Genomic DNA, 13,859 nt, shown 5'->3' with positions numbered 1-13,859 from the left:
CGGACTGCATCTAATAAGTTGGTAATTGAATATTTGACACATAACTCGAGTCCTGATACCGTACCCTTTGGTTGTCAGTCATGGGTCCAATCCAAACAAACGAGAGGCACAATACTGAGGTGACTCGTTTAAACTAAAATCGGGAAGAATTGTTAAGAGTTCGCCGGGACTTCTTTTGTGTCTACAATGGTAAAGAAATACATAACTGAGTCTGGTATTTAGAAAGAAAAAATATATAGTTTTACGCAATAAAAAAATCTGTTATTTTGCTTAAGTGTTCGTTTATTATATGGTGTGTCAAGAAGATTAAATTGATGGAGTTTATATATTTTCATTAAAACGTATTTTTGCATCTTTCTAATAGTTTGATAACCTTCCGGCGATCTGGAATACCCCTCAGTCGAGGTTTAAGTTCCGGAGTTTACCCAAGGGAAATTGTTTAAAAATTGATAATATATAAAAAATTGTGAAATTGTTTAAAAATTGATAATACAGTGAAACCTCTACTAACGGACACCTCTATAAAGCGGACACCTCCCATAACGGACATATTTTGTAATCCCCAAACATCGTAATAAGAAAAAACACATTGACAAACCTCTCTAAAGCGGACACTCTCTAGTACGGACACGGACAGTCTTTCTTGTCATTTATAGGTATTATTCACCTCCTATTACGGACACTTTCTCTAAAAACAAGTTGAAAAGTACAGTAAAATTACACTTTTAGTAATTCATATTATGTCACCAAGGAAGAACATGAGGGTGTGACAACATTTGGCCTCCTCAACTGTCTGTCTAGCAACTTTGAGGAAGGGTCTCTGTTTCACAACACCCTTATATCATTTGCTTGCATTCCACTCCCACCAAAACTGTTTCAGAAACAAAAGTGATTAACAGTTGCCCACTGTTTGGGATGACACATCATTGTACTGTCCCGCTGGAATCTCTAACCAAGCAGAAGACAAGTTTGGTATTTTTGAAAACGGGTACGCATATTGTCTTTAAAAAACAGTCATTACTGGTCTGCAATTAACTCACAAATTAAAGCAACAGATCGAAAACGTAGTAAGTAGCGATAAATGTAAAGTGCAGAGAACTATAACATCTTATTCCCATGTTGTGCTTCGAACATAGGGAATTGGAATACGCTAGATTATGCAGATACAGTAACATTTTGGCAATATTTATAAATACGTGATTCATGCAAAAATATTTTTTCTAATTGCATATTACCTTGTTTATTAATTTACGTAAGAAAATATTGAAACCTCTCTAAGGCGGACACCTCTCTATAGCGGACAATTTTTGATTCCCCATGGCTGTCCGCTTTAGAGAAGTTTCACTGTATATTTAAAAATCGGTTTTTGAGCATTTTCGTGTATAATTTTCTATAATGCAACATAAGAGGATTTTTTTTATTATTCGCAGAAAATTTGGGGCGGGGTCAAAGCCTCTTCATACCCTACCCGTACCGAAACTACTAAAAATTCTCCCATGGTTTTGAGTCATTATGTTAACAGAAATGCTATCTTTTAGGCAACATACCATCACTGTATTTCAACATTTTCATAGCCGGTATGTCGAGTCAATATTACAATAAAGCATACCGCCTCTGCTTTTTTTCCACTTCGAACACTGGTGTCAACAATGTGAAATCTCAGACAAATATGAGTACAATGTTTGTTCTTTCCTGTATATGAAGCTAACACTAATATTTTAATCTATAACCACACTTTTGGTAACATATAATTAACCTAAATTAGCAAACGGAATTTTTCTGCTCTCTGCATTAGTTCACATTTAGTATATTATTTTTTGAAATAAATTCTTGTTTCATGTATTTCTTGTAACTGAACGAATTTTGTGATTATTCTTTCCCTCATTTGTAACTCAGTGACATTTTTAAATATTATCCGGAGCTGTAAATAAAGGTATTATACATTCCTAAACTTATAAATTCCCGTGTTTGTTTAAAGTCCATGAACTACTTTACTAACAGTAATGTGAGTTGTGGAATTATTAGTGACACTATCATAGTATGTAAAGTTTTAATGTTGATGTCGGTATTATCCCAACCTGTCGGTCTTCCCCAACTCTGTGGGGAAGACCGACACATCTTCACTGTTCATTTCAATTGTGCCTCCACAGCCACACATTGCTTTTGTGTAACATGTATTGTATCAGTCAACTAGCTGAAATAATATACTTAATCATGGGCTATAATTCGTTTCTTTAATAATTTATTACAATCTTGTAGTAGCGTTAATGTCCTTAAAGTGTCGGTATTTCCCCAAATGACCATAAGCCCATAATGTTGTGTAAACTACTTCTGAAGAAAATATGCACCAGAGATATTTTGGATTTGTTTTTACTTTTTCAACTTCCTCAACACCACTTACCCGATTTTGTTGATAGCTCATAAATAAATATTTCACTAATAACCCAAATTATGGCATAAGTCATTTTTCATTAAAAAGTCCACGAAGTGTAGTTTACTTTGGGGTTGAGATTTCTTTGAATCTGGTGCCTCAGTGGTAGATTGTGTGGGGTCCCTAGTTTGATCCCAGCTTTCACAAAGTGCGTTCTGTGGTTGAAAAACACCATGCGCATGCCTTTCCGCGGGGTTCTCCTGTTTCCTCCCAGTTTCGTCATTCCACCATCATCCATCTCGTCATCTCACCGTTTCCCATCTAACTATGGTGCATAATTGTGGGATGTTAAACTAAACAAGTGAGTTTCGTTTCACAGTGTGAAGCTACAATCAGGGGCGGATCCAGGACCGATTTCTGGGGGGGAGTGGCGGTGGGTTGTCATACTGCTACTTTTAAGAAATAAGAAAGTTTCCTCTTCTGGGGGGGAGATTGCCCCGATCGCCCCCACCTGGATCCGCCCCTGGCTACAATAGACTTTCAAACTACGTCAATCCAATACTCAAATTTGGAGTAGTACATATAACTACTGGTTGCAATCATGGGCGTCTCTGGCATGTTAAAATTGGGGGGGGGGCGACTAGAATACTAAAATTACGTCAAAATTGTGTAAACTAGAATCCACTTTACTAACGGGATCCCCTATTTCTACTTTTACCAACACAATTCAGCATAATTTTCTACCATCACTGGTAGGCTACCTGCCCCCTAAAAAAAAAGCAGTTTATATATACTATGGTTCCTAGATAATATCTTCACTTTGACATTGCTATCGGTGAATTCCTACTCAGTATTCTTAAACGTGTTTGCAATAGTATATTTTTAGTACTGATATATTTCGAATTTTTAGCTAATAAAATTTGAACTCTCTGAAAGAAGTCTTACGATGACACTCTTGATTTGATTGCGAATTTCGATTTTCAATGAAAGTAAAAAGATTCTTTACTGAATTCTCTCTCTCTCTCTCTCTCTCTCTCTCTCTGTGTGTGTGTGTGTGTGTGTGTGTTCCAGAGTAGGCGTGAGTCAATGAAAACTTGACCCACCACCCACCATGACCCACTCTGGCCCACCACCCACCGTGACCCGCTCTGACCCACGACCCGCCGTGACCCACTCTGACCCACCACCTACCATGAACCACTCTTATCCACTGCGTCCTACTCTGACTCACCAAAATCCATTATCAACTCTGAACACGATCCATAGCCTCTTCTGTACTGACTAAAGAGTTTACACTTGTAATAAAACAAGACTGAAATTGTCACTCGGAGTTTGAATTTCTAGTCAATCGCTCAAGCACCACTCTGTTACAATAATGGTGAATCTGACCTTTACAATATCAAATGGTAAAGTGTTTATCAGTGAGAAAATTGAAGCACTTCCAGGTGGGGGGAAATTAGTGTGTGCCTAAAATATACTTGTACTAAGAGAGTATTCTTGCAAGTGTTAATTTCTCAACGGATTCCAAAAGAAACTTCTATTCACAGGAAAATACCCCTGTCAATATGGAAAAGGTTATGGTTTCTCAGTTCACAGTATTTTTCTCACAAAAGACTTGAAAATCAGTTTTTCATAGTGCATAAAGGTGCTCGAGTACCCTCTGTGAGAGCATCCCCATAAAGTATGCTCATAATTGTAATTTGTGTAATCACTAAAACACCACGTTAAATTTAAGTTACAAATATGCATAATTGCAACTATTATGAATATTTATTCAAAGTAGTTTACCTAAAGCAAAGAAGAGACTTATTAAAAATTAGATACAAATTTGAATAACACAAATAAGCCATTAGCAATACAAGTATACATTTTCCATAACTCGTAATTTACCACCTTAAAACAAATCTGAAATCGGGTTTATTTCCTGTTGGCCTCCAGAACTTTTTCGTGGTAAATCATCCACAGCGGAATGATGTCCATCCTTTAGCCAAGAAATAACTAGCTCATCTACTTTGAGCTAGTGTAGCGGTGGGTCATTAACATTGATGAACAACAAGTTAGACAATGTTTGAGCACTTAGTCTATTTCTAATATCAGCCATCTGTAAATTCATAAGGGGAAATTCCCGTTCTCACTCTGTCGTGGAAATTGATAATACTTCTACCCGATTCTGCAACTCCTCATCGACAATCTACTTGTTAGACTTAAGTCTGATAACGATTTTTCTTGAAATACTCAGCAAGAAGTATCATCTCTCTATCACCATACAACATCTTTTCCATATCGACTATGTCAGTTGGCAATGTCGACTCATGGAGAACAGAAACTTCATCTACCACACCTTCGATAGGGAATCTTGTGCATAAATTATCAATTAAAGCCCGATAAACTGATGATATCTTATTTGTTTATAAATCTAATTTTTGTAATTACGCATGAAGGTTTGATTGCCATTACCAAGTTTCCTCCCCCGTCTAGAAAGCGAAAGGGAACGAGGTTCCTGGAAAGTGTTCAGAGGTGAATGGGAATTTCCCTCTTTCTTCCCCTTCAATTACCACACTGCTGTTTGCCATGTGCCAAATTACGATGAATTTCAATTAAATTATCATAGTATAATTATTTCCTTGATGAATTATCGTTACTTTTCAGTGGAAAAAAGGATGAAATTTGAAAGTTCGAAACCAAGGTAAGTAGACAAACATAAAGGAAAAAAAAAGTAAAATTTTCCATATAGTTATGTGTACAATCCAAACTTAAAATTTCCGTGTAATTAAGCTTACAGTACAAATTTTATGCCTATTTTTCTCACAACTTTTGGGTTGATTGCCCTGTGCTGTAAGCGCTCCATATAATAAACATAAGCTTCAGCAATTATTATAGTAGGAATCAATGGATATATGCAGCAAAGAACTGTAATTTCTGTTTCTGATTTTTTTCTTAACTAATATCGATCGTTTTCGGTCATTTTTACAAACCAACTCACTATCAATTTTCCATATATAGAAAGTGCCCCCCTCCACAAAGGAGAATTTTTAAAAAATGCTAGGACACATTATGTTTATTTTCAATAAAGAGTTAATACACTGAATTGCAGCTCCGTAAGTTTAACGGCTTGCGAGATACTTATTTTCTTTTCGCAAAAATTCGGATCCTCACTACCTCATTAGGATATTATGTATTATAATGAAAACAATATAACATCTCTGTTTGGATTAAGGCCTAACTATATATCAAAAGTAATTTCATTTGACTTTGTAATTTTATCGTGATGATTAGGCACACATAGTTACATTCAATTTTTATATAATCATACATTACAGTGATTCAAAAATGTATTTTTCCAGTAGTTAGCTCCTCTAAAAACTCACAGGTCTCGAAAGCCAAGTAGTAGTATAAGCCCTATTGCTATTATTACAATTACAAATATCAATATCCAAAAGTACCTGAAGTTCCTTTTTCACTTGGTTAGATATACTCACCTCAGGTGTAAGGACAGAAACAAATGGAAAAGGAAGGAAATGAAGGTCTTGAAGGCAAAACGAAGACAAATTTACCAGTCTTCAGAAGATACTGTCTAAAATGCAGTGAGCAGAGTGGGTCGGTAGATCAGACTGAGTCGGTGGGTCGCAGTGGGACATGGTGGGTGGTGGGTCGCAGTGGATCACGGTGGGTGGTGGTTCACAGTGGGTCACATGCTGTTGACCCACAACCCACTGATCCACTTGACCCACTGACCCACTCCATCTCTGGTGTGTGCGTGTCCGTCTGTCTGTTATTTGCGATTTTTTCAATTTTGAACTTTGCATTCGATAGAGCATCAAAAACTATCTGAGAAAGTAATTACATTTTTCGCGTCACTCTTATGCTCCCGAGATATTGGCCAAAAAATGGCCGATTTCCAGAGATTTAAGGAGTCATATCTCGAGAACCGTAAATCATAGAGAGATTATATTGGTCTTGAACAATACCTAAGAGGATGGTAAATACTTTGGTACCAAATAGTAACCGGTGGCCACTGTCCAACTGGCCACCGTTCTCCAGATATTGGCCAAAAACTTAGAATTTCTGGAGATTGAAGGAGCCATACCTCGGAAACTGTAAGTCATAGAGAGATGATATTTTGCGAGAAGCGGAACAAGGTGCGGATAAAAAGATTTACTTTTACATGTAGGAACAATCCCTGTTATCCTTCCCGCTCCCCCTTCTTTTAAGTTCGTTCTGGCAGTGGTCTTGAAGCATTTTCAACTGGCTTTGTTTTCTTTCTTTTGTATTCTTAATAAACTCAAAAGCTATATCTACATTTTTCATTTCGCAGCATGGCTTTGAACTTGTCCAATCAACAATCCTCGTTTACTTCATTTCCCGTTTTAATATCTAAATTATACAGCTTATTCTTGCTATCATCTCGCTCCTCAATGTATTCTTTCAATCTTCCTCAAGTTGTAATTCGCTCATTTAAGCTCATTTTATCTGTATTTTCTATACTCTCCCTTGCTCCCTTCCGTTTAAATGAAATTTACCTTCATATACATTATTCAAATTTTGTTATCCTTTTTAATTCTTGTTGTCACCTTCGCTTCTATTGTATATTTCCCTCTCTTTGTATAGATTTCCCTTCTTAATTCGCAAATTAACTTTATATACATACTTTTTTTCCTTTTTCCAGTCTTTCTTTGTCATGGAATTCAATTGTTGCTGGTTAAGCAATGAAAAAATGTGTACAGACTACTTCGACTAACCAAGAAGTGTAACTTTAAAAAAAAATCTCGGAAAGTGGCACATGTCAGGCGGACTCTTTAATCACGTCAACCTAATGTTTAAAAACAAACGTACCGTTTATTTGTTCTGCCTATGTTTTTACCTCTTCCATATAGATCTAAATACTTCCAACATTGATCCATTTATCTCATACTCAAAATATTTGGGGGGGACGCGTCCCCGGTATCCCTCCGCCAGAAACGCCCGTGGTTGCAATAGAGTATGAAGACCAAAGATAGAACTTATTTCTCGAGCGCTAAATCCATATCAAAATGCTGTTAGGTTTACGTGTCATCCCTTACTGTTTTGTTATATGGCGATAAATGTTGAAACTGGAAATAGTTAATCTGAACTACTTTCAGTTTGAAGAGAAGGTTAAGGAAGGAGATAGAACCTATTCTTGGGACAGTGAATCGATTGAAAAAAAAAAAAACACTTCCTGATATTTCTTACAGTTTTTGTTTTACGCAAATCACATTTGTCCTATGGAAATAAATATTGAAACCGGAAATGGTTAAATTGAAACACTTTAGTCTGTATAGAGGGTTAACGGAAGAGATGAATTCTACCCTTGGGATGCTAAATTTATTGCAATAAACTACATTCTGACACCTCTTACCGTATGGAAATCAGTATTGAAGCCACAAGTAGTAATAAATTTCAACTACTTCCAGTTTTGGTCGAGTGTCGCGGATTGTGGTGATATGTTCTCTTGAGACCCTGGATCAACTGCAGAAAACAGTTTGTCGCTATTGCCATTTTTGTTCTATGAGGGATAAAAGGTGAAACCGGAGGTGTTTAACACTGTAACCGTAATATAACACCTGAAACGTTAACTGTAATACATGGTCTGTGAGACCGCTACATTGATTTTTATTTATGAACCATGCATTTTTATAATTTAAGCTACAAAAAGCAACCAATATCTTTACGTTATTCTTTCTACAGTTATACAAAATGTTTAAACTTATTTTGTGAATGAACTTCTTCAGTATATATCGTTTCTTAACTAGCAATTATACATGAAGTATTATAACTCGCAAGTAATTGACGAAAGTATACACAAATGCAACAAAAATAATTAAGTATATGCTTTAAGAATTTTTGTTAATTACAAAACCATTACGAAAAGGTGCAAATGCACCATTGTATGGTGGACCATTCTCATCTTTTCTCAATCGACCAAATATATAATCAGAAAGGTTACTATTATCAATAAGTAGTCCAGTCTTCTCCGGTATCTCACATTCCATTTCATCATCTTTCTCATTTTCATCTACAATCACACACGTGACTTGAGTTTTTCCGTGTTTCTTCTTGTGAAAGTACATAATCCGGATCAGCGTCGGAGTCATCCATAAGATCACTTATTTCATTACCACTGTCACTAAGTTCTCCGTCATGTAACATCAACCTGATATGATCTATAGGCACAAATCTGTTATCTCTAACTGAAATCTTTTTACTTGTGCTTGGATGTTCCGAATGTCTCCAGAAAAGCATATCTAACTAAAATAATAACAAACTTACATTACTATAATAAAACTAGTCGAAATAGCGTATGTGGCGTACAACGTAATATGCGGTACGAAAGACCGCTGTGAAAGTGACGTATACTGTAATATCCGGTATCTGAGACCAGAAATGTTTGGAAAAGCAAACTGTAAAAATCCAGTTGCCCACTCAAACTGCGAAACAACAAGATTATTGTGTAAAGGGATAAAGGGGGGAAGCTACTGAGACGTAGAGGAAGCTAAGTGAATAAGGGTTACCGCACGACAAAAATAAATATTGTTGAAGGTCTCACAGACCGGTATTACGGTTAAGGTGTTAATTTGAACCACTTCCGGCCTGTATAGAAGATTAACGGAGGATACAAAACTCATCTTTAGGACGCTGAATTAACTGCAAAAACCGGAGCTCTGTATCTCTTACCGTTTTAGATCTTTGGAAATCAATATTGAAACCGGAAGTAATAAATTTGAACACTTTCGGTTTTGGTAGAGACTTGTGACCTGTCATCATACGTTCCCTTGAGACCCTGGTTCGATTGCAGAAAACCGCTTATCGTTGTGTGTTCCAATTCTTGTTCTATTGAGATAAATGTTGAAACCGAAAACGGTTAATTTGAACCACTTCCGGTTTGAATAGATAGTTACCCCAGAAGATGGGGTATATCCTTTGGACGCTGAATCGATTGTAGAAAACTGCATCTCGATATATCTTCCCGGTTTTGCTCTGATATCTGTTGACAAACGGACAGACGCACATAGCCACTTATGCAGATTATACTTCAGAAGTCAAAAAAAAAAAAAAAAAAAGCGGAGAACGTATAGTGCTGTGGCTCGAACGTTTCATTCCTTGAGTGACTGCTTATTTGAAATTGAATCGCTTTTTGCAAACACTTCCAGGTAGTATAAAACTTTAACTATTGTGGGATTGGAACTACAGTATATGCGCCCGCAACTGGAACTGACACCTGGACCACGTCCAGAAAAGCACATCTTAGTCTTACTGCGCCGCACGACCCAACACTGAATGATACTTTCCTTTTGCTAACCTACCGACACTGCGTTATCTATGGTATATTGATACATACATTGACTACAAGATGCTTGGCGAAATAAAAACTTGAATACAGTATAGCCTACGTATATATAAATAGACAGTAGCTTCCACATTGAACAGAAAGCAAGTAGGATTCAATAAAGTTCGTAAAACAAAATGAATAAGAAAAAAACAATTACAAAAAAGTTCAGCAGTAGGACGTGTGTTTTATAATTGGGGCTTTTTAGTGTTTTTTCATGTTTGTTTTCGTTTTTCTTTTTCTTTGCAAATAAAGATATAGGGTGAGTTCGCCAATAGTCGACCGCCATCCAATAGTCGACCATTTTTGCTTACTATTGTGTATATAAAATATATCTAATGGTCTTTTGGAGCGGAAAGTGATTCGCGATAAAGCTTGCATCATATACCACCAATGACAATCATTGTTTGCCTCTCCCTTGGCCAGCTGGTCGTCTTTCACCGATAAATTTCGAAGTATCTGTAGAATTACGACTCAGGTGCACAGTTTACGACAGCGTGCAATGGGAATCTTGTGCACCTGTTGTTTTTCGCTTTTCTGAGGATATAGATAGTACGTGAGGTAAGAAATGTTTTTGTTACAAAACTAAGTTATTCTAGAAACTGTACAGTATAATTTGTCAATAACTGGATAGTATTAAATGAAAAAATACATGTTAAAATGCGGTCGGAATTTGGCATTTTTTCTTTCCCATACAAACCAATTGTCGACCAAGGGTGGTCGATTATTGGATTATTTGAGAGTGCGCCAAATTGCTTCAAATTATTTCCTGTTTGGTATTAAGGTCTGTTCTTCAACATGCATGTATAAAATTTTTGATTTCGTGACATATTCTAAAAATCGACCGCCTGATTCTCGTGTTGGTCGACCATTGGAATATTTCTTGCCACCTGTCGACCGCACTGTTTCATACTATGTTTCGCGTTTTGCTGACTGGAATTTGTTCAGTAACTTAGTTTAAAGTTTCTTTTTATGACGATCTACTATTTCAATGTGAAACCAAGTTTTTTTACACGGAAACAAGAAGCCCTCCTCGCTGGTCTAATGGATAGCAACCGTGCCTTTGGTGCTCTGTGTCCCGGGTTCAATTCGAAGCGGGAGAACATAGAACGAATTAAAGCGGTTCGAATATTACTGTAAACTGTAGGTCCACGTCTTTACATAGTCTTGATCCTAAGAAGGGACGTTAAACCATAATAAACAAAGAAACAAGCAAACAAACTAGAACAAGAAGGGGTTCCTGTATGTCTACTACGTCTTCCTGAATGAGAGAAATAATAATAATTTCTTTGAGGCATGTACCAGACACGTTGTCCAGTGCCTAGCCTGCAGGATTACGAATTGGGAATGGAGAGATATGCGGGTTGAAACCCCAATGCTGGCCCTTCTAACAGGTTTCTTAGGGGTTTTGTCAGTTATACCAGGCGCATGTCATGATGTTACCTACATAATAGGCTCTGGCCGACACCTTTCCTCATCCTTGTCCCTCCCCTATCCCGTCCTGTGCCACAAATGCTTAAAGGACATAAATAAATTCAACAAAATTCAAGTAAGTGTTAAAGTATGCTGCTTTGTAATAAAGTCCTGGATTCAATTTTCCATGGGAATACAATTGGTTCGGAGCTCATGTTAAACTCTAGGTCTCACGTCCTTGCGACGTCATCATCATCCGATTAATGTCAATAAAAAATATCGATTCACTCGGCTCAGGTTTTTTCAGGTCAGAACCTGCTTTCGGGAAGAACACTGAAATATTAAGAGTATCAATATTGAAAAACAACTTTTGTTAATATATTCTTGATTACTTCTGCTTTGTAATATAGCAATGCATTTTGTTGTTAGAAATATGGCGAAACATTTTAAATTTTATGTATTTGTGACAGATTTCCGCTATTCGGGCTCCGGGATATAAAAGAAAATTTTTCCGCTATTCGGAATTTGATATGCTGTGCGCCTTAGAAGCTGTAAGAACAAAACAACTTTCAGTTCGTGATGCCTGTAAAAGGTTTGGTGTGCCAAAGACAACAGTTTTAGACAAATTACATGGAGTTCAGTTTGCACCACTTATTGCAGAGGTCCTAGCAACAGCAGCAACACCGTCAACAATAAAGAATGGGTTTCGCAAATGTGGACTGTATCCTATCAATCCGGACGCTGTTGACTACACAAAATGCATCAAGAGTGTATGCAAAAACATAGAGAGTACTTCCACTCAGCCAAATGTTAGTGAAGAAGACCTTCGTACTGCAAGAAAAGTTATTACTGTGTACAAGGATGAACTTCAAAAGGCTGCGGTTGACTTCAACGCAGTTCTTGAAGTTTTGAAACTTCCAGCAGAAAAGCCGATGGACGAAGCACTACAAACTGATGTTAAAAGTGCCAACTTACCATTAGATGACGAAGTTGCAGTTGGTGAAATCCCTGTAGTTGATGACAACAATGAACACTTGTCTCAAGCTACTCTCACTGTTGAAAAGGATTTACTAAATGATCTTCTCCAGTCATTGGCTGTTGAAGCCAATCCAAGTGCAACAACTGAAAACAGAGTGAATATAACATCTATTCTACCTACGAAACCTGAGAAATTCGACACCATTGCAGCACAAGAGAAAGAGGAAATCAGTATTGTGCCAAACAAAGAATCAGTTATGTCTGCTCCAACGACAGAATCAGAGAGGCCTTTAATAAGAAAGGAAGGAAGGAAGCGTCTATTCCAGAATTTGTGCCATCAAATGAGAAGGAAACACATCAACTACACTGAATGAAACTGAACCTATGAAAGATATTCAGCAAGATACTTATTCTCTCAAAGAACCTCCTACTGAAGCTCTGGTTTCTATACCAGAAGCACAGCAAGAAACAAGGGACGTTGAAAGCGATGGTGTTGCTGGACCAAGTGAATCAAGTCAGAAGAATATCGCAACAACCCCTAAAACTATCACACCAATATGTATAACGCCAACTTTTAAAAAGCATCTGTTCTGGCCTAAGTGTCCAGTCAAAAAGCCTAAGAAGAAGGTAGAGAAGATACCGTTTGCGATTGGCTCAGAAGAATATCGCCGCGCACTGACTGCAAAACAAGAAGAACAGAAGAAACTAGAGGAGGAAAAGAAACGCAAAAGGGATGAAAGAACAGCAAAAAAGAGCAACAAACTGGAAAATCCAAAGAAACGATCGAAGACGACGACCACTGCTGTTGTAGAAGAACATCACAATGAAGAAGATGTAATTGATTACGGCGATGGAGCCATATGCGCAGGATGTGGAGTGATAATAAACAATTTTGCTTTGGAAAGTGAAGATAAACCAGTGGGTTGCGATCATTGTGATAAATGGTTCCATCTTCGGTGTAACGAATTATCTGGGTATACATGGGAAGAACTTGCAGATAAGCTGTTCCTGTGCGCAGATTGTACCATATAAATGATTTGAAAAACAATTAGGAACTTACTGTTACTACGTGAAAAGATAACTCAATGTGCTCATGTAACTCAAAAGAGAAACCTAACACGGGAGAGACACCTTATCATATGTGAGACGATAACTCGACGTGCTGCAGTAACAAAGAAGAGAAATCGTATCATATATGAGAAGATAACTCGATGTGCTGAAGTAACACAGGAGAGAAACCTTATCATATATGAGAAGATAACTCGAAGTGCTCCAATAACAGAGGAGAGAAACCTTATCATTATGAGAAGATAACTCGATGTGCTCAAGTGACACAGAGAGAAACATATTTCATACAGGAGAAAAGTGAACACTTAGGATTTTCTAAATTATTAGAGACTCGTACTTTGTTTAGGATTTGTAAAACCGTAATATAAGTGATAAGATAACGTGTGCATATAACGGAGGAGAGAAGTCTTGTTTCACGTGAAAGATCTATTTAATATTCAAATCCATTATTCCAAATAAAATAGCTATGTACCAAATAATAATAGCGTGATTCTTTCATTTATAATCACTAAGGAGAAAACCTTATTGAAAATTAAATAAAATCTTTATAATCGTTTTGTGAAGTTCAAATCTCGCGAATAATACAATTTCGAAATATCACCTAAGGCAATCAATTACTTCTACGTGATAGAAACGATAGAAATTGCGCGCGGTCGACTAATAGCATGAATGCGGTCGACTACT

Source organism: Thermobia domestica, chromosome 17, assembly GCF_964235325.1.
Source record: "Thermobia domestica chromosome 17, izTheDome1.hap1.1, whole genome shotgun sequence".
NCBI classification, from domain to species: domain Eukaryota; kingdom Metazoa; phylum Arthropoda; class Insecta; order Zygentoma; family Lepismatidae; genus Thermobia; species Thermobia domestica.
The sequence above is the reverse complement of the archived record's forward strand: the minus strand, read 5'-3'. Positions refer to the sequence as shown.